Here is a 19,593-nt window from a genome sequence, read left to right on the forward strand (position 1 = left end):
CCACGAGAACTCTTCAGGATATGAACAAAGGGCGAGTGTGAGGCACTTGCTCAGGCTTTTGTCTCTGGATATTGTGTCACCAATGGCAGTGGAATGTCCGGGTGGCCTCATGGGCAATGGACAAGTCTTCCTCTCGGGATTTGGCCTGATCCCAAGAGTTTGGGGTCATTCTGTCGGATGGGAGGAGTCCATTTTTTCTTTTTACCTCAGGTGTCCCACCAAAAGAGGGATTCCAGAGGAGAGCCCTGAGAAAGGGTGACTACACAACGAGAAATTTGGTTAAAAATTGGGGCCTAGGGGCATGGCAAGCCCAATATGCCTTCTAATTGTCCAGCCACTGAGAGGCCTTCCTTGAGGACAGAATTCACACTGAGGTTCAAAATGCGTGTTTATTCCCTCATGCCACTCAAGCATCGCGGGGACTCATGGTGCACGCTGGTTTCCCCTGCACTGAAGGGTGGACAACATGCCAACCACATGTATTCTTGCCATGGGGAAATAGTAGTTCTGATATCTGCATCTCATTCACCCCTGGGCAGTGATTGGAGATAAGGTGTAGGTTGTGAAGTCGGAAAATCGAGGTTGGGTGAGATGATGACTTATGGCCATGTCAGGTCCGATGTGCTCAGTGTGCTCAATGATGGCCGTGGATTGTCGGGGAGGCCTCATGGTGCATGGGCGAGGCTCTCTTTCTGTGGATTTGGCCCGTTCCCAAGAGTTTTGGGGCAATCTGTGGGATGGGATGAGTCATTTCTCTTTTGTTACCTGAGGTGTCTGACCAAAAGAGGGATTCCAGAGCAGAGCCTTGGGGAGGGGCGACTGGACCACCCGACCTCTGGTTAAAGATTGGGGCCCAGGGGGATGGCAAGTCCAATATGCCATCTCTTGGTCCAGCCACTGAAAGGCCTTACTTGAGGACAGGCCTCACGCTGAGGGTCCCACTGCGTGTTTGTGCCCTCGCAGCACTCAATTATGGGCGGGTCCTCATGGGCCATGCTGTTTTCTCCTACACTGAAAGGTGGACAACATACCAACCACAAGGTTTCTTGCCATGGGGAAGAATGAGTTATGATTGCTGCATCACATTCACCCCTGGGACTTAATTGGAGTTAAGGTCTAGGTTCTGAAGCCTGAAGTCTAGGTTGGGAAGAGATGACAACCTAAGGCCTTGGCGGGTCCGATGTGCTCAGTGTGCGGCCATCTGTCTTGGTGTTAGTTGGGAGTTTCGTGCTCAGGCTGTGTCAGACAGGGCACTAGTGCCCAACGTATGCTATATAAATGGTGTACAGTCGAGCTGCATTCAGGTTAATAATCATTTGTGGTTTCTGGGTAGCCCCATAGGGCAATGTTTTTCTTCTGGAGGGCAGGCAGAATGCTGCACTGTGGCTCTGGAATTCCCAATCAGGAGGGCTTGTGGGCCAGGAGAGTGAGGATGGAAGTCTGAGAATACAAGAGAGGCTTAGGTTTCGGGGCGAGGGCATGGCAGGCACACTCTGTAGAGCCGAATTGAGATCCCGTGCATCTGAAGTCAGGGCGAGGATCAGACGTTGGCGCAGTTTGGTGTTTCTGTCCATGATGGTCCTTTCATGAAGGGGATGGGGCAACATTATGCCATGGAATTTTTCCCTCAGTGGGAGTTTTGAGATGCTCCAAACCACCAGTTTTCCATTTACCAGACAATTGAAACCTGTTGGAGGGCTCCAGGATGCCCCATACGGAATGATTCCAGAGCTCGCGTCTAAGGATGTATGCCTGGGCAGTCCGCCTAGCATTCCAATTGTCTCCTAGTGACTAGACAGGTTCAATTGGTTAGCTCTTGTAGAGAAGGCGAGGATGTTGCGTTGAAATGGACTCTCCTTCAAATTGGACTTAATGTTGATTTGTGTCCATGCAGACCTTGGAATGGGGCGGTGGCACTGAGGCCCTGAAGGATTCTTTTAACCAGAAGGCTTGACACAACTCCAATGTGCAAGTTTCCCATGTGGAGACGAGATGTGCTCTGATGGTGCCTCAGGAAACCCCCATATGCTGGTATTGGAAACCAGGCCTCTGAGGATAGATGCCTGGAAAACAAAGCAATGGATCCATTACGGCCTAGGGGCCTGTCCGGTTCAATCTTCTTCTCTGTGGACATCTGTCTACAGTTCTGAGTGGAGGCTGTTGCTCATCTGGTGTCAGATCACCCCTGTTTGTCCTGGGGGGCCTACACTATTGGGATGGCCTCGGGGACTTTGGAGGTTTCTCCTAATTTTTACAGTTGTTGCCAATGGAATGGGCAGAATTCCCTTGGAAAGGACAGGCACAGTCCTGAGTTGTGGCAACAGGGGAACCAGCCTGGAGGGTGTTTGGTCAGGGCTGTGGGGACAGAAGTCTGAAAACACAAACTTGGCTTAGTTTTGGGGAAGTAGGTATGGCAGACCCGATCTATAGACCGTGAGGAGAACTCTTCGGGATATGAACAATGGTGAGTGTGAGGCCCTTGCTCAGGCTTTTGCCTCTGGATTCTGTGTCAACAAAGGCCATGGAATGTCGAGGTGGTTTCAAGGGCCATGGATGAGTGTCCCTCTTCCAAGAGTTTGGGCGCATTTTGTGGGATTTTTTTTTAACCTTTGATGTCTCACCAATGTAGGATTCTAGGACAGAGTCCTGGGAAGCGGTGACTTGACAGACCACACTCTGGTTAAGGATGGGGCCTAGGGGCATGGCATGTCCCATAAGTGGGCTCTTGGTCTAGCCACTGGGAGGCCTTACCTGAGAACAGGGCTCACTCTGAGGGTCACAATGCGTGTTTGTTCCGAACGCTGCCCTCAAGCATGGGTGTAGCCTCATTGGCCACGCTGTTTTCTCCGACACTGAATGTTGGACAACATGACATCCACAATATTTCTTGCCATGGGGAAGGATGAGTTCTGATTTCTGCATCACTTTCACCCCTTGGTAGTGATTGGAGATAAGGTCTAGGTTCCGAGGCCTTAAAAACGAGGTTGGGAAGAGATGAGGAATTTAAGGCCATGGCGGGTGTAATGTGCTCAGTGTGCGGCCAGCTGTCTGGGTGTCAGTCGGGAGTTCCAGGCTCAGGCTGTGTCAGACAGCGCATTAGTGCCCAGGGATAGACTGTATAATTGGGATAGAGTCTAGTGGCGTGCAGGTTGATAGTCTCTTGGCGTTTCTGGGTAGCCCCAGAGGGTAACATTTTTCTTCTGGAAGGCATGGAGAGCACTGCACTGTGGCTCCAGTACTGCCATACTGGAGCGCTTGAGGGCCAGGAGGGTGAGGATGGAAGTATGAGACCACAAGCTCGGCTTAGGTTTCAGGGCGAGGGCATGGAAGGCACCCTCTGCAGTGCTGAATAGAGATCTCATGCATCTGAAGTCAGGGCGAGGATCAGATATTGGCTCAGTTTGGTATTTCTGTCCATGATGACCCCTTCATGAAGGGGGGAGGAGCATCACGAGGCCATGGAATTTTTCCCACGATGGGACCTGTGAGATGCTCCAAACTGCAGGGATTCCTCCTGAGGGACAATTGAGACCTGTTGGACGTCTTCCAGGACGTCCCATACAAAGGACTCCAGAGCACAGTTTTAAGGATGGATGCCTGGGCAGCCCGCCTTGCATTCCAATTGTCTCTAGTGACAAGATATTTTCAGTCTGCTGGCTCAGGGGGAGCAACAGAGGGGGCTGAGTTGAAATGGACTCTCCTGCAGATGGGTCCTAATATGGGTTTGAGTCCATGGAGACATTGGAATGGGGATAATTTCCTTCTAGGGACAGGAGATGTTCTGTTGTGTGACTCAGGGAACAGATGTTGTATCATAGGTTGGTTTTAGAGAACATCCATCTGAGGACAGATGCCTGAAAACCTATTCTTGGTTTCCAATGATGTACTAGGGACATGTCGGGTTCAATGTTCTGACTCAGGATCATTGACTTTGGTGTCTGCCTGGATGTAGGTGATCAGGGTGTTTCAGACTTTGCATTTGCATCCAGAGCCGCTTCCAATATTGCGGTGGGATCAGGGTCCTTGGAGATTTCTCCTAATCAGGAGGGTTTGGGTAAATGTGATAAGCAAAGTTTCCTTGGGGATGGCAGGCACAGTCCTGTGGTGTGGCTCCAGAAACCCCATTATGGGCATGGTTTTGGGAAAGAAGTCTGAAAACAAAAACTGGGTTTAGGCTTAGTGACGTGGTGATCACAGCCCGATGCGTCGACCTGGAGGGCAGCTCCTCAGGAACTGTAACTAGGGTGACTCGATGATGATAGCACAGCCTTTTCTATAGGCATTGTGTGTCCAGGATGACATCGGAATGGAGGTGTGGTCTCATGGGTCTATGGGATATTTTTCCTCTCTAAGGATCCTGTTGGCTCCCAAATGTTTCGTGGCTTTTTCAGGGAAGGGAAGAGTGCTGTTTTCCATCTTGGGGTGTCGCAAAACAGGGATTCAAGAGAAGGGCTCTGGGTTTGGGTACCAAGAAATTCCCACCAAGGGCTAGGATTTGGGCCTAGGGGCGTATTGGGCCTGCAATGTGGGATCCTGGTGGTGCAAAAGAGAGGGCTTGTTTGAAAGCATGCTCAGACTGAGCGTCACAATGCCTGTTTGTTCCTAGGGCGCCCCTCAGGAGTGGGCATGGTCTCATTGCCCATGCAGCTGGCTCCCTCTATGAGGGTTGGTCAACCATCCCAACATCTAGGTTTCCTGCCATGGGGAAGGAGTCTCTATTGGACTTCAGGATCCCCCACTGGCAGGTATTCCAGCAAATGTCTGGAGACAGATGCCCGAATACCAAGGATGAGGAGAGAGGACGGATTGGGTCATGACCAGTCTCACATGCTGGATATGGGCCCTGCTTTCTGGGTGGCTGACACGAGGTTGGGTGTCAGGCTCTGTCAGACACAGCACTAGTGGCCAGGGCAGCCTATAAATCGGGGATACTCAAGGGCCGAGCAGATGATCCTCATGTGGGGTTTTTAGGCAGTCTCACAAGGCACTTCTTCTTTCTATGGGGAAGGCAGAATGCTGTGGTGTGGCTACAGAATTCCCTATCAAGAGGGCTTGGGGACGAGTAGTGTGAGGATGGAATTGTAAACACCAGTTACAGTTCAATTCAGTGCCAGGCAGAAGGCAGTTCCAGTGTGCAGCGGCTTATTCGTGACATCCAGCACCTGAGTAAGGGCAGATGTCAGATGTTTGCTCACACTGGAGTTTGGATCTATGATGGCCGACAAATGGAGGGGTGGCTTCCAGAGGCCATGGAGGATTACCCATGCTTATGATTATGAGATGCTCCAAACAACAAGGTTTCCTTCTGCTGGAAAAGTGGAGTCTGGTTTGTTTGCTATGGGGTCCCCCATGTGGAAAGTTTGGGTAGCAGAGCTCAACCTCATGGATGCCTATAAAGCACACGTCCAATGAACATTGCAGCTGACGTACATGACAGGTTAGTTCTGGTAGCTCTCAGGCCAAGTGCCAAGGCCTTGAGTTGACACGGAATTTCTTACAGATGGGTCCCAATGCTGGTTTGTTACCATGGATATCTTAGAATGTGCTGGTGGCTAAGGTACCATGCAGGATACTCATACTGTGGGTTTGGCACAGGTCGAAGAGCACAGTTTCCTTCTTGAGACAGAGATAGACTGTTGTGTGGGTCATGGTCCACATGTTGTATCCTTTCTTGGTATTCCAAAAAAGTCCTCTGAGGACAGATTCCTGAAGCCTAATCTAGGGTTCCAAGTTTGTCTTAGGGGCAAGTCAGTTTCAATTTTCTGACTCAGGATCATTGACTTGGGTGTCTGCCTGGATGTAGGTGATCAGGGTGTTTCAGACTTTGTGTTTGCGTCCAGAGTGGCTTCCTATATTGGGGTGGGATCAGGGAGTTTTGAGGTTTCTCCTAATCTGGAGAGTTTGGGCAAATGTGATGGGCAAAGTTTCCTTGGGGATGACAGGCACAGTCCTGTGGTGTGGCTCCAGAGACCCCACCCTGGAGGACATGTGAGGCCTGGTTCGGGGAGAGAAGTCTGCAAACAAAAACCAGGTTTAAGCTTAGTGGCGCAGTGAATGCAATCCAGTGAGTCGACCTGGAGGGCAGCTCGTCAGGAACTGTAATTAGGGTGACTCAATGGCAGTAGTATAGCCTTTTCTATCGGCTTTGTGTGTCCAGGATGGCCTCAGAATGCAGGTGTGGTCTCATGGGTCTATGGGAGATTTTTCCTCTCTAAGGATCCTGGCCGATCCCCATAGTTTGGTGGCTTTTTCGGGGAAGGGAAGAGTGTTGTTTTCCACCTTAGGGGTGCCCAACAACAGGGATACCAGAGATGGGTTCTGGGTCTGGGCACCAAGAAATTCCCACCAAGTGTTGAGATTTGGGCCTAGGGGCCTACCAGGCCTGCAATGAAGCATCCTGGTGGTGCAACTGAGAGGGCTTGTTTGAAATCATGCTCAGGCTGAGGGTCACAATGCCCGTTTGTTCCCTGGACACCCTTCAGGAGTGTTAATGGTCTCACTGTCCATGCAGCTGTCTCCCTCTCTGAAGGCTGGGCACCCATCCCAACAGTTAGGTTTGCTGCCATGGGGAAGGAGCAGTTCTCTCTTGGGCTTTAGGTTCCCCCATTGGCAGGGGTTCCAGCAAAGGTCTGGAGACTGATGCCCGAATACCAAGGATGGGTAGTGAGGACCGACTGGGTCATGGCCGGTCTCACATGCTGGATATGGGTCTTGCTCTCTGGGTGGCTGTCATGTGGTCGGGGATCAGGCTCTGTCAGACACAGCATTAGTGGCCAGAGCAGCTGATAAATCGGGGATCCGTGAGGGCCAAGCAGATGATACTCATGTGGGTTTTTTGGGCAGTCTCATCAGGCACTACTTCTTTCTATGGGGAAGGCAGAATGCTGCGTTGTGGCTCCAGAATCCTCTATCATGATGACTTTGGGACCAGTAGGGTGAGGATGGAATTGTAAACACAAGCAAGAGGCCATGGAAGATTTGCCATGCTGAGGCTTGTGAGATGCTCCAAATAGCAAGGTTTCCTTCTACTGGACAGGTGGAGTCTGGTTTATTTGCTCCAGGGTCCCTCATGTGGAAATTTTTGGTAGTAGAGTACTTCTGCATGGATGCCTGGAATGGACAAGTGCAATGACTATTGGAGCTGATGAACATGACAGGTTCTTATTGGTGGCTCTTGGGTCAAGTCCCAAGGCCTTGACTTGACAAAAAATCTCTTACAGATGAGTCCCAATACTTGTCTCTTAGCCAGTAGGGCTTAGAATGTGCTGTGGCTAAGGGGCCATGCAGAATACTCATACTGTGGGTTTGGCACAGGTCAAAGTGCACAGTTTCCTTCTTGGGACAGGAGATGTTCTGTTGTGTGGATCAGGGTCCACATGTTGTATCCTAACTTGGTATTCCAGAAGAGGCCTCTGAGTTCAGATACTGGAAATGTAATCTAGGGTTCCTATGATGTCCTGGGTGCATGTCAGGTTCAATTTTGTGACTCAGGACCATTGACGTGGGTGGCTGCCTGGATGTAGGTGATCACAGTGTTTCAGACTGTGCATTTCTGTCCAGAGCGGCTTTCAATATTGGGGTGGGCTCAGGGGCCTTGGAGGTTTCTCCTAATCAGGAGGGTTTGTGGAAATGTGATGGGTAAAGTTTCCTTGGGGATTGCAGGCACAGTCCTGTGTGTGGCTCCAGAGACCCCATCCTGGACGGCATGTGAGCCATGGTTTTGGGAGAGAAGTCTGCAAACAAAAATTCGGGTTAGTGTTAGTTGCAAGGTGGTCACAGGCCCAATCCATAGACGTTGAGGGCAGCTCGTCAGGAACTGTAATTAGGGTGATTGGAAGTCGGTAGCATAGGCTTTTCTATCTGGATTGTGTGTCCAGGATGGGCTCGGAATTTAGGTGTGGTCTCATGGGTCCATGGGAGTCTTTTCCTCTCTAAGGATCCTGGCGGCTCCCCATAGTTTGGTGACTTTTTTGTGGAACTGAAGAGTGCTGTTTTCCATCATAGGGATGTCCAAAACAGGGATTCCTGGGGCAGGCTCTGAATCTGGGTGCCTGGAAAATCCCACTAAAGTTTAGGATTTGGGCCTCGGGGCATACCAGGCCTGCAATGCAGAATCCTGGTGGTGCCACTGAGAGGGCTTGTTTGCAAGCATGGTAAGGATGAAGGTCACAATGCCTGTTTATGCCCAGGGCGACCCCTAGGATAGGTTTCTGGCTCACTGGACATGGAGCTGGCTCCCACGTTGAGGGTTGGACACCCATCCCAACAGCCAGGTTTCCTTCCATGGAAGGAGGAGTTCTCTATTGTGCTTCAGGTTCCCCCAATGGCAGGGATTCCAGCAAAGGTCTGGGGACAGGTGCCTGAATACCAAAGATTTGTAGAGATGATAGAGTAGGGCCATGGTCGGCCCCACCTGCTAGATATAGGTCCCGCTCTCTGGGTGGCTGACAATAGGTAGGTGCTCCGCCTCTGTCAGACAAAGCACTAGTGGCCAAGACAGCCTATAAATCGGGGTTCCCTTGAGGGTCTAGCAGATTGATCCTCATGTGGGTTTTCGGCAGACTCACCAGGCACTTCTTATTTCTATGGGGAAGGCAGAATGCTGCGTTTAGGCTCTAGAATTCTTTATCAAGAGACCTTGGGGACCAGTAGGGTGAAGATGGAATTGTAAACACTAGCTAGGGTTCAATTCAGTGCCAAGCGAAAGGCAGTTCCAATGTGCAGTGGCTGATTCAAATATCCAGCACCTGAGGAAGGGCGAATGTCTGATATTTGCTCAAACTGGAGTTTGTGTCTATTTTGACCAACAAATGGAGGGGTGGCGTCAAGAGGCCATGAAGGATTTCCCACGCAAGGCTTGTGAGATGCTCCAAACAACAAGGTTTCCTACCACTGGACAGGTGGAGTCTGGTTTGTTTGCTCAAGGGTTCCCCATGTGGAAAGTTTAGGATGCAGATCTCTCCCGCATGGATGCTTGGAAAGAACACCTCAATTGACAACTGCAGCTGAGGAATATGGCAGGTTCATTCTGATGGCTGTGGGGCGAATTGCAAAGGCCTTGATTTGACATGGAATGTCTTGCAGATGGGCCACAATGCGCGTTTGTTACCATGGATATCTTGGAATGTGCTGGTGCCTAACGTTACGTGCAAGATTCTCCTACACTGAGGGTTTGGCACAGGTCGAAGACCATGGTTTCCTTCTGGGGAGAGGAGACTTTCTGTTTTGTGGCTCAGGGACCACATGTTTCATCATAAGTAGGTATTCAGAACAGTTCCCTCAGGGCAGGTGCCTGAAAACCCAAACTAGGGTTCCAATGAGGCCCTAGGGGCTTGTCAGGCTCAATCTTCTGACTCAGGACCATTGAATTGGCTGTTTTCCTGGATGGAGCTGTTCAGGTTGTTTCAGACTGCACATTTAAATCCAGAGCGGCTGCCAATACTGGGGTGGGCTCAGGTGCCTCTCAGTTTTCTCCTAATCTGTAAGGTTTGGAAAACAGTAATGAGTACATTTTCCTTGGGGATGGCAGGCACAGTCCTGTGGTGTGCCTAGAGAGACCCCATCCTGGAGGGCATGTGAGCCATTGTTTTGGGAGAGAAGTCTGCAAACGCAAATTTGGGTTCAAGTTAGTTGCAAGGCGATCACAGGCCCAGTGCATAGACATGGAGGGCAGCACATCAGGAACGGAAATTAGGGTGACTGGAAGGTGGTAGCATAGGCTTTTCTATCTGGATTGTGTGTCCAGAATGGCATCAGAATGTAGGTGTAGTCTCACGGGTCCATGGGAGTCTTTTCCTCTCTAAGGACCCTGGTGGCTCCCCATAGTTTGGTAGCTTTTTGGGGGAAGGTAAGATTGCTGTTACCTTAGAGGTGCCCCAAAACAGGGATTCCAGAGACGGGCTCTGGGTCTGGGCGCCTGTAAAATCCAACCAAGGTTTAGAATTTTGGCCTCGGGGCATACCAGGCCTGCAATGCAGAAACCTTTTGGTGGAACTGAGAGGGCTTGTTTGAAAGCATACTCGGGCTGTGGGTCACAATGCCTGCTTCTGCCCAGGGTAGCCCTCATGAGTGGGCGTGTTCACATTGGCCATTCACCTGGCTCCCACATTGAGAGTTGGGCACCCATCCCAAAAACCAGGTTTCCTGCCTTGGGGAAGGAGTAGTATTCTATTGAGCTTCAGGTTCCTCCATTAGAAGTATTCCACCAATGTCTGGGGAAAGAAGCCAGAATACCAAGGATGGATAGAGATGATGGACTTGGGCCATGGCCAGGCCCACATGCTAGATATGGGGCTCACTCTCTGGGTGGCTGACACTAGGTATGGGCTCAGGCTCTGTCAGACACAGCACTAGGGGCCAGAGCAGTCTACAAATCGGAGTTCCCTTGAGAGCCGAACTGATTGCTCCTCTTGTGGGGATTCTGGGCAGACTCAGCAGGCACTTCTTCTTTCTATGGGGAAGGTAGAATGCTGCGTTGTGGCTCCAGAATTCAATACCAAGAGGCCTTGGGAACCAGTACAGTGAGGATGGAATTGTAAACACAAGCTACTGTACAATTCAGTGACAAACAGAAGGCAGTTCAAATGTGAAGCATATTTTTCAAGATATCCAGCACCTGAGTAAGGGCGGATGTCAGATGTTTGCTCACACTATAGTTTGTGTCTTGATGACCAACAAATGGAGGGGTGGCGTCAAGAGGCCATGGGTGATTTCCCACATTGAGGCTTGTGAGATGCTACAAATAGCCAGGTTTCCTTCTACTGGAATGGTGGAGTCTGGATTGTTTGCTTCCATGGTCCTGATGTGGAAAGTTTGGGTAGTAGAGCTCTCCCGTATGGATGCCTGGACAGCACACCTCCATTGAACATTGCAGCTGAGGAACATAACAGGTTCATTCTGGTGCACCTGCGGTGAAAGACCAAGGCCTTGAGTTGACATGGAATCTCTTGAAGATGGGCCAAAATTCTGGTTTGTTACCAAGGAGAGCTTAGAATGTGCTGGTGGCTATGGTGCTGTGAGGATTCTCCTACCCTGAGGGTTTGGCACAGGTCTAAGATCACTAAATCCTTCTGGGGACAGGATTTTTTTAAGGATTTTATTTATTTATTTGTCAGAGAGAAAGGGAGAGAGAGCGAGCACAGGCAGACAGAGAGGCAGGCAGAGGCAGAGGGAGAAGCAGGCTCCCTGCCAAGCAAGGAGCCCGATGTAGGACTCGATCCGAGGACGGTGGGATCATGACATGAGCCGAAGGCAGCTGCTTAACCAACTGAGCCACCCAGGTGTCCCGACAGGATTTTTTTGTTGCGTGGTTCAGGGACCACATGCTGTATACTAACTTGGTATTCCAGAACAGTCCCCTGAGGACAGATGCCTGAAAACCTAATGTTGCATTGCAATGAGGTCCTAGGAACATGTCGGGTTCAATCATCTGACTCAGGACCATTGACGTAGCCTTTTGCCTGGATGCAGGTGATCAGGGTGTTTCAGACTGTGCATTGCACCCAGATCGGCGGCCAAAATTGGGGTGGGCTCAGGGGCATCAAGGTTTCTCATACTCTGGAAGGTTTGGAAAACTGTGATGGGCACAGTTGCCTTGAGGAAGGCAGCAACAGTCCTGTGGTGTAGCTGCAGAGACCCCATGCTGGAAGGCCTGTGAGCCATGGTTTTGGGAGGGGAGCTGCTAATTCAAATATGGGTATGGTTTAGTGGTGATGTGATCGCAGGCCCAGTGCATAGACAAAGAGGGAAGGATGTCAGGAACTGTAATTAGCATGACTAGAAGGCGGTAGCACAGGCATTTCTATCTGGATTGTGTGTCCAGGATGGACTCCAAATGCAGGTGTGGTCTCATGGGTCCATGCAGACTTTTCCTCTCTAAGGTTCCTGGTGGTTCCCCATAGTTTAGTGGCTTTTTGGTGAGGGAAAGAGTGCTGTTTTCCATCTTAGGGGTGCCCAAAACAGAAATTCCCAGACAGGCTTTGGGTCTGGGCGCCTAGAAAATCCCACCAAGGTTTAGGATTTGGGTCTAGGGGCATACCAGGCCTTCAATGCTGGATACTGGTGGTGCAACTGAGAGGGCTTGTTTGAAAGCCTACTCAGGATGAGAGTCACAATGACTGTTTGTGCCAAGGGCAGCCCTCAGGAGTGGGTGTGGTCTCATTGGCCATGCAACTGGCTCCCACTTTGGGGTTTGGACAACTCTCCCAACACCCAAGTTTCCTCCCATGGGAAAGGAGGAGTTCTCTATTATTCTTTAGGTTCCTCCATTGTCAGAGATTCCAGAAAATGTCTGGGGACAGGTGCCTGAATACCAAGGATGGGTAGAGATGACAGACTTGGGCCATGGCCAGTCTCACATGCTGGATATGGGGCCTGCTTTCTGGGTGGTTGAAACTAAGTCTGGTCTCAGGTTCTGTAGACACAGCAATAGTAGCCAGGGAAGCCTATACATCGGTATCCCTCGAGGGCTGAGCAGATTTATCCTCATGTTTGGTTGTTGGGCAGACTCACCAGGCACTTCTTCTTTCTATGGGGAAGGCAGAATGCTGTGTTGTGGCTCCAGAATTCCCTATCATGAGGTCGTGGAAGGCAGTAGGTTGAGGATGGAATTGTAAACACAAGTGCTGGTGGCTATGGTGCCGTGCAGGATTCTCCTACCCTGAGGGTTTGGCACAGGTCGAATGCACGATTTCATTCTGGGGAAAGGACAAGTTCTGTTGTGTAGTTCAGGGACCAAAAGTTGTATTATAAGGTGGTGTTTCAGAATAGGCCTTGGAATACAGATGCCTGAAAACCTATTCTAGGGTTCCAATGAGTTCCTAGGGGGATGTCTAGTACAATATTCTGCCTCAGGCCCATTGACCTGGGTGTTTGCCTGCATTTAGGTGATCAGGGTGTTTCAGACTGCCCATTTGCTTCCAGAACGGCCTCCAATATTCGAGTTGGCTCACGGTCCTTGCAGATTACTCCTAATCTTGTGGGTTTGTGCAACTGTGACTGGCAACGATTCCTTGGGGATGTGAGGCCCAGTCTTGTGGTGAGGCTCCAGAGACCCCATCCTGGAGGGCATGTGAGCCATGGTTTTGGGAGAGAAGTCTGCAAACACAAAATCGGGTTAGGGTAGTGGCGAGATGATCTCAGGCCCAATGCATAGACCTGGAGAGCAGCTCGTCAGGAACCGTAATTAAGGTGACCAGAAGGAGGTAGCTCAGGCTTTTTTATCTGGATTGTGTGACCAGGATGGCCTCGGAATGCAGGTGTGGTCTCATGGGTCCATGGGAGATTTTTCCTCCCTAAGGATCCCCTCTTCTCCCAATACTTTGGTGGCTTTTTCGGGGAAGGGAAGAGTGCTATTTTCCATCTTAGTCATGCCCCAATACAGGGATTTCAGAGACGGACTCTGGGTCTGCATGCCTGGAAAATCCAACAAAGGGTTAGTATTCAGGCATAGTGGTGTCCCAGGCCTGCAATGTGGGAAACTGGTGGTGCAACTGAGAGGACTTGTTTGAAAGCATACTCTGGCTGAGGGTCAAAATGCCTCTTTGTTCCCAGGGCGGCCCTTAGGAATGGGCGTGGTCTCATTGGCCATGAAGCTGGCTCTCAATTTGAGGGTTGGACACCCATCCCAACAGCCAGTTTTCCTGCAATTGGGAAGGAGGAGCTCTCTATTGTGCTAAAGGTTCCCCCATTGGCAGCGATTCCAGCAAAGACCTGGGAACAGGTGCCTGAATACCAAGGATGGGTAGAGTTGACGGACTTGGGCCATGGCTGGTCTCACATGCAGCATATGGTACCCACTCTCTGGGTGGCTGACAAGAGTTCAGGGCTCAGGCTCTGTCAGACACACCACTAGTGGCCAGGGTAACCTGTAAATCGAGGCAGTCTATAAATCCCTCGATGGCTGAGCAGATTGATCCACATTTGGCGTTTCTGGGCAGACTCACCAGGCACTTCTTATTTCTATGGGGAAGGCAGAATGCTGCAATGTGGTTTGAGAATTCCCTACCAAGAGGGATTTGGGTCCATGGAGGTAAGGATGGAATTGGAAACCCAAGCTACAGTTAAATTCAGTGCCACGCAGAAGGCAGTTCTAGTGTGCAGCATCTTATTCGAGATATTCATTATCTGAGTAAGGACGATGTCACAGTTTTGCTCACACTGGAGTTTGTGTCTATGATGACCAACAAATGGAGGGGTGGCGTCAAGAGGCCATGGAGGAGTTCGCTTGCTGGGGCTTGTTAGATGCTCCAAACAGTAACGTTTCATTCAACTGGAAAGGTGCAATCTGGTTTGTTTTCTCCAGTGTCCTCCATGTGGAAAGTTTGGGTAGCAGAGCACTTCCTCAAGGATGTGTGGAAAGCACACCTCCAATGACCATTGCAGCTGAGGTTCGTTCTGGTGGCTATGACGCGAAGTATCAAGGCCTTGATTTGACATGGAATCTCTTGCTGATGGGTCTCAATGATAATTTTTTTTACCAGGGAGATCTTTGAATGTACTGGTCACTAACAGGTCATGCAGGATTCTACCACCCTGAGTGTTTGACACAGGTACAAGAGCATGGTTTCCTTCTGGGGACAGGAGAAATTCTGTTGTTTGGCTCAGGAACACATGTTGAATTATAAGTTGGTTTTCCAGAACAGGTCTCTGAGGACATATTCCTGAAAACCTAATCTAGGGTTCCAATGAGGTCCTAGGGTTATGTCAGTTTCAATCTTCTGACTCAGGAACATTGATTTGTGTGTCTGCATGGATGGAGGTGATCAGGGTGCTTCAGACTGGGCTTTTGCATCCAGAGCTGCCTCCCATATTGAGGTGAGCTCAGGGGCCCTTCATGTTTATCCTAATCTAGAGAGTTTGGGCAACTGTGACGGGAACACTTTAATTAGGGATGGCAGGCACAGTCCTGTGCTGTGGCTCCAGAGACCCCATTCTGGAGGACATATGAGCCATAGTTTTGAGAGAGAAGTCTGCAAACCCAAATCGGGTTATGGTTAGTGGTGAGGTGATCACAGACCCAATGCATAAACCTGAAAGGCAGCTCATCAGGAAATCTAATTATGGTGACTGGAAGGTGGTAGCACAGATTTCTCTATCGGGATTATGTGTCTAGAATGGCCTCGGAATGCATGTGTGGTCTCATGGATCCATGGGAGATTTTTTCCTCTCTAAGGATACTGTCGGCATCCCATTGTTTGGTGGCTTTTTCAGGGAAGGGTAGAGTGCTGTTTTCCATCTTAGCCGTGCCCCAAAACATCCATTCCAGAGTCAGGCTCTGGGTCTGGACCCCTGGAAAATCCCACAAAGTGTTATGATTTGGGCCTAGGGGCATACCAGGCCTGCAATGCCGGATCCTGGTGCAACTTAGAGGGCTTGTTTGAAATCATGCTCAGGCTGAGGGTCACAATGCCTGTTTGTGCCCAGGGCTGCCCTCAGGATTGGGTGTGGTCTCATTGGCCATGCATCTGGCTCCCACTCTGATTGTTGGACACAAATCTCGACAGGTTCCTGCCATCTGGAAGGAGTTCTCTGTGAGTTCTCTATGGTGCTTAAGTTTCCCCTGTAAGGGTCTGGTTGGCCAGAGGGTTTCATTTTTTGTTTATGTAGTGAACTTAGATTGACCCTATGCAGTAAAGTTAGATTAACCCCACCCTCCCAGTGGAACTTACTTGCAAAGCCTAGATACAAGGGAGGTTCAGGCCAGGTGAAGACATCCAATCAGTGGGGCACTCATATATCTACTAGGATAAATTGAAATACAGTTGGGCACCCGTGTGTTACCTAGCATTTTTTTCCCCTATGTTTGGTGATTTAGCATGACTGTGCAGTGTTCTCTGTGTATTGCAATCTCATTGGCCACTTGTGTATAGCCCAGCTAAATACCTCTATAAAAGTTAGTCTGTGAGGCTAAGAGGTGTAGCCTCTTTGCAAGAGACGGCCCTGAACAGTCAATTTGATTCTCAATGCTGGCGCGAAATAAAGCTTTGCTTGACCTTCATTTTGTATCAGTCTCGCTCCTTTGTTTACGGACTCTAACATTTGAGGGGGCACCCGGATTCAAACGACGAGAACTGAGCCAGCATCGGAATTTTTGGGAAAAGCCTCCAAAAGTAAGATCATGGGATCCTATCTGTCCGTCTGGTTAGAGCTCCAGATTATGGCCCACCAGGGAGAAGATGGATGCAGCTGTGCCCCCAGGGCTGTAGTGGATGTGGGGAAGCCCCATCCCTCTGCTGGTAGATCAATGTGGGGGTTCGAGTCCCCCGGGCGGTCAGGGATTTCGAGTCTCCCTAGGCTGTCGCTGGGGTGTTCGAGTCCCCCATTCAGTCAGAGGCCTGCCATGGGGTTTGAGTCCCCCTTGGCAGTTGCGGTGTTCGAGTCCCCCTAGATGGTTCAGGTCCCCCTAGATGGTAAAGGGGTTCTTGTCCCCATGGGCAGTCAGGGGGTTTGACACCCCTAGAGAGTCGGGGGCATTGAGTCCCCCTGGGCGGTTGGGAGGTTCGAGTCCCCCTGGGTGGTTGGGGGGTTCGAGACCCCTGGTAGGGGGATAAAGCCCCCACCAGTGGCAGGTTATGGGTAAGAATCCTTGGGTCTGCTGTTGTCTTTGCCTGGTCCTTTTGTTGTCTGTTGTGTTGTTTGTTATGATTGAAGGAATGGGGCAAGCAGAGAGTAAGGGGACTCTGAATTCATCTCTCTGTTCTTCATAATAGATGTAAGGCTGCTCGCTCACTCATTTTGTGTGTTAAGGGCTAAGACTGGAGTCACCTAGGGTTAGTTGAATGCCAGGTTAAGTTGCCCAGTGCTGGCTCATAGGAGCCAGGCGTGGAATATAGTGCCTAGTGGGCCACTTTTGGCAAGCAGAACTGGCACTGCAGGATTAACCGACCTCGAGACAGAGACTTTAAAGAATATTACCAAGCATCTGCAGAAACTCCCTTTGTTTTGGGGAATTCCTTGCCTTTTCTGGCCCAACATGTACTGCATAGCCCCTCCACCTTGCTGGCAGGAGAGCATGGCATCTGACGTGGAGATTGTTATTTCTCTGTCTCAAGGTTTGAATGGGTAATTGTTAAAGTGGCTTCTGAAGTCTTTGGTAACCTGAAACTCTGAAGGATTGCTTGAATGACAAATGGAATTAAATTTGTTGGAAATGTAGGTCTTAACCAAATGGGATAATATGTTAGAGCGTTGGCTGCTGGAAATGGGTTTGTGCTTTTGAAATCTGCTGGTGAACACGTTCTGTGCTTAACTGATTGATAAATTTGCCATCTAAAGAATTCTGTTGTACTGACTCACAATTGGTTTATATTTATTCTTCAGTAGAGGTTCAGGTATTTCTAAGAGTACGAAATTCTGTTAAGTGTAATTAAGACTGAAGGAAAAGAGAAAAGCAACTCTGTATGTAAAAAGTAGGAGATATGTAAAAGTTTGAATCTGAAAAGTGCCTGACTGTGTGAATATGTCTGTATGGCTCCACTTTTGCTACGGAGTCTGAGTGGGCTGCACCCTGCATCTCGTGGGGTGTCATATGGCATAGCGGTCATCTAATCCATGGAGTGTCCTGGTCTGGGGTTTTTACGGACAGACATTAGCTAAGACGCTCCTAAGTTCCTGTGAGTGACACAAGCAGGGCAGCATCTTAAAGATCCCCCTCCCTTTGTCTGCGACATCATTCACGATGGGAGGGAAACCTAGTAAACTCATTATCTGCTTATTTTAAGAAAAAGATAATGGTATAGAAAAGCTGGTTTTCTCTCTGTTTAAAAAGACAAAGTTTTCTTAAGTTAATTGATCTGTTATGGTTTTCTCTTTGCCTGCCCAGAAAATTCAGTTTCTATGTTTTGTTTTATCAGGTGTTTAACATCCCTAATTATATTTTGGCATGTGTTTTAAAACTTTCTAAGGTTTTAGCAATTGTTGACAGGATTTAAACCAATGATAAACCTTGGGACACATTTCAGAAAATGCCATGAATTTCCTAAAGTTTTAATACGTTGATAGATCACCACCTGTTATTGTGATTATGGAAATGTTATGTGTCACTAAAGTAACCTGATTTTCTTGCCAGTTACATTGTAAATTCTCATCTCATCAGCTCTTTACCATATGTGTTCTGAGTTTTTTATCATTTGTAATTGTTTTAATTCACTTGGAAGATAAATTCCATCTAAAAGAAAATTCATATGGGAGACTTTCAGGACAAATACAGGTGGTTTTTTCGTGGAAGGGAAGAGTGATGGTTTGCAACTTAGGGGTGCCCCAAAATAGGGATTCCAGAGATGGGCTCTGGGTCTGGGCACGTGGAAAATCCCACCAAGGGTTAAGATTTGGTCCTAGGGGTGTACCAGACCTTCAATGTCCAACCCTGGTGGTGCAACTGAGAGGACTGGCTTGAAAGTCTGCTTAAGCTGAGTGTCACAATGCCTCTTTGTGCCCATGGCGCCGCTCAGGATTGGGCGTGGTCTCATTGTCCATGCAGCTGGTTCCCTCTCTTAGGGCTGGAAACCCATCCCAAAAGCCACGTTTTCTGCCTTAGGGAAATAGAAATTCTCTATTGTGCTTCAAGTTCCCCCATTGGCAGCGATTCCAGCAAAGTTCTGGGGACAGATGCCTGAAAACTAAGGATGGGTAGAGATGACGGACCTGGGACATGGACGGTCTAACATGCTTGATATGGGCCCGGCTCTCTGGGTGGCTGACAGGAGGTCGGGCACAGGCTCTTCCAGACACAGAACTAGTGTCCAGGGTAGCCTATTAATCGAGGCAGCCTATAAATCCCTCAAAGCTCGAGGAGATTGAACCTTATGTGGGATTTCCAGGCAATCTCACCAGACACTACTTTTTTCTGTGGGTAAGGCAGAAGGCTGAGATGTGGCTCCAGAATTCCCTATCAGGAGGGCTTGGCGACCAATAGGGTGAGGGTGGAATTGTAAACACACCCTATGGTTAATTCAGTGCCAAGCAGAAGGCAGTTCCATTGTGCAGCACCTGATTCACGATATCCAGCACCAGAGTAAGGGCAGATGTCAGATGTTTGCTCACACTGGAGTTTGTGTCTATGATGAAGGACAAATGGTGGGGTGGCATCAAACGGCCATGGAGGATTTCCCAAGCTGAAGCTTCTGAGATGCTCCAAAGAGCAAGGTTTCCTTCTACTGGACAGGTGGAGACTGGTTTGTTTGCTCCACGGTTCTTCATGTGGAAAGTTTGGGTAACAGAACTCTACCACTTGGATGCCTGGAATGCACACCTACATTGACCATTGCAGCTGAGGAACGTGGCAGGTTTGTTCTGATGGCTCTAGGGCAAGTACCAAGATCTTGAGTTGAGAGGTAATCGCTTGCAGATGTGTCAAAATGCTGGTTTGTTACCCGGGAGATCTTAGAATGTGCTGGTGGCTAAGGGGCTGTGCAGGATTCTCCCACCCTGAGTGTTTGACACAGGTCTAAGAGCACGGTTTCCTTGTGGGGATAGGAGATGTTCTGTTGTGTGACTCAGGGACCACATGTTGTAACATACGTTGGTATTCCAGAGCAGGCCTCTGAGGACAGAGGCCTGAAAACCTAAACTAGGGTTCCAATGAGTTCCTAGGGG

Source organism: Neovison vison, chromosome 7 (assembly GCF_020171115.1).
Source record: "Neovison vison isolate M4711 chromosome 7, ASM_NN_V1, whole genome shotgun sequence".
Lineage (NCBI taxonomy): Eukaryota > Metazoa > Chordata > Mammalia > Carnivora > Mustelidae > Neogale > Neogale vison.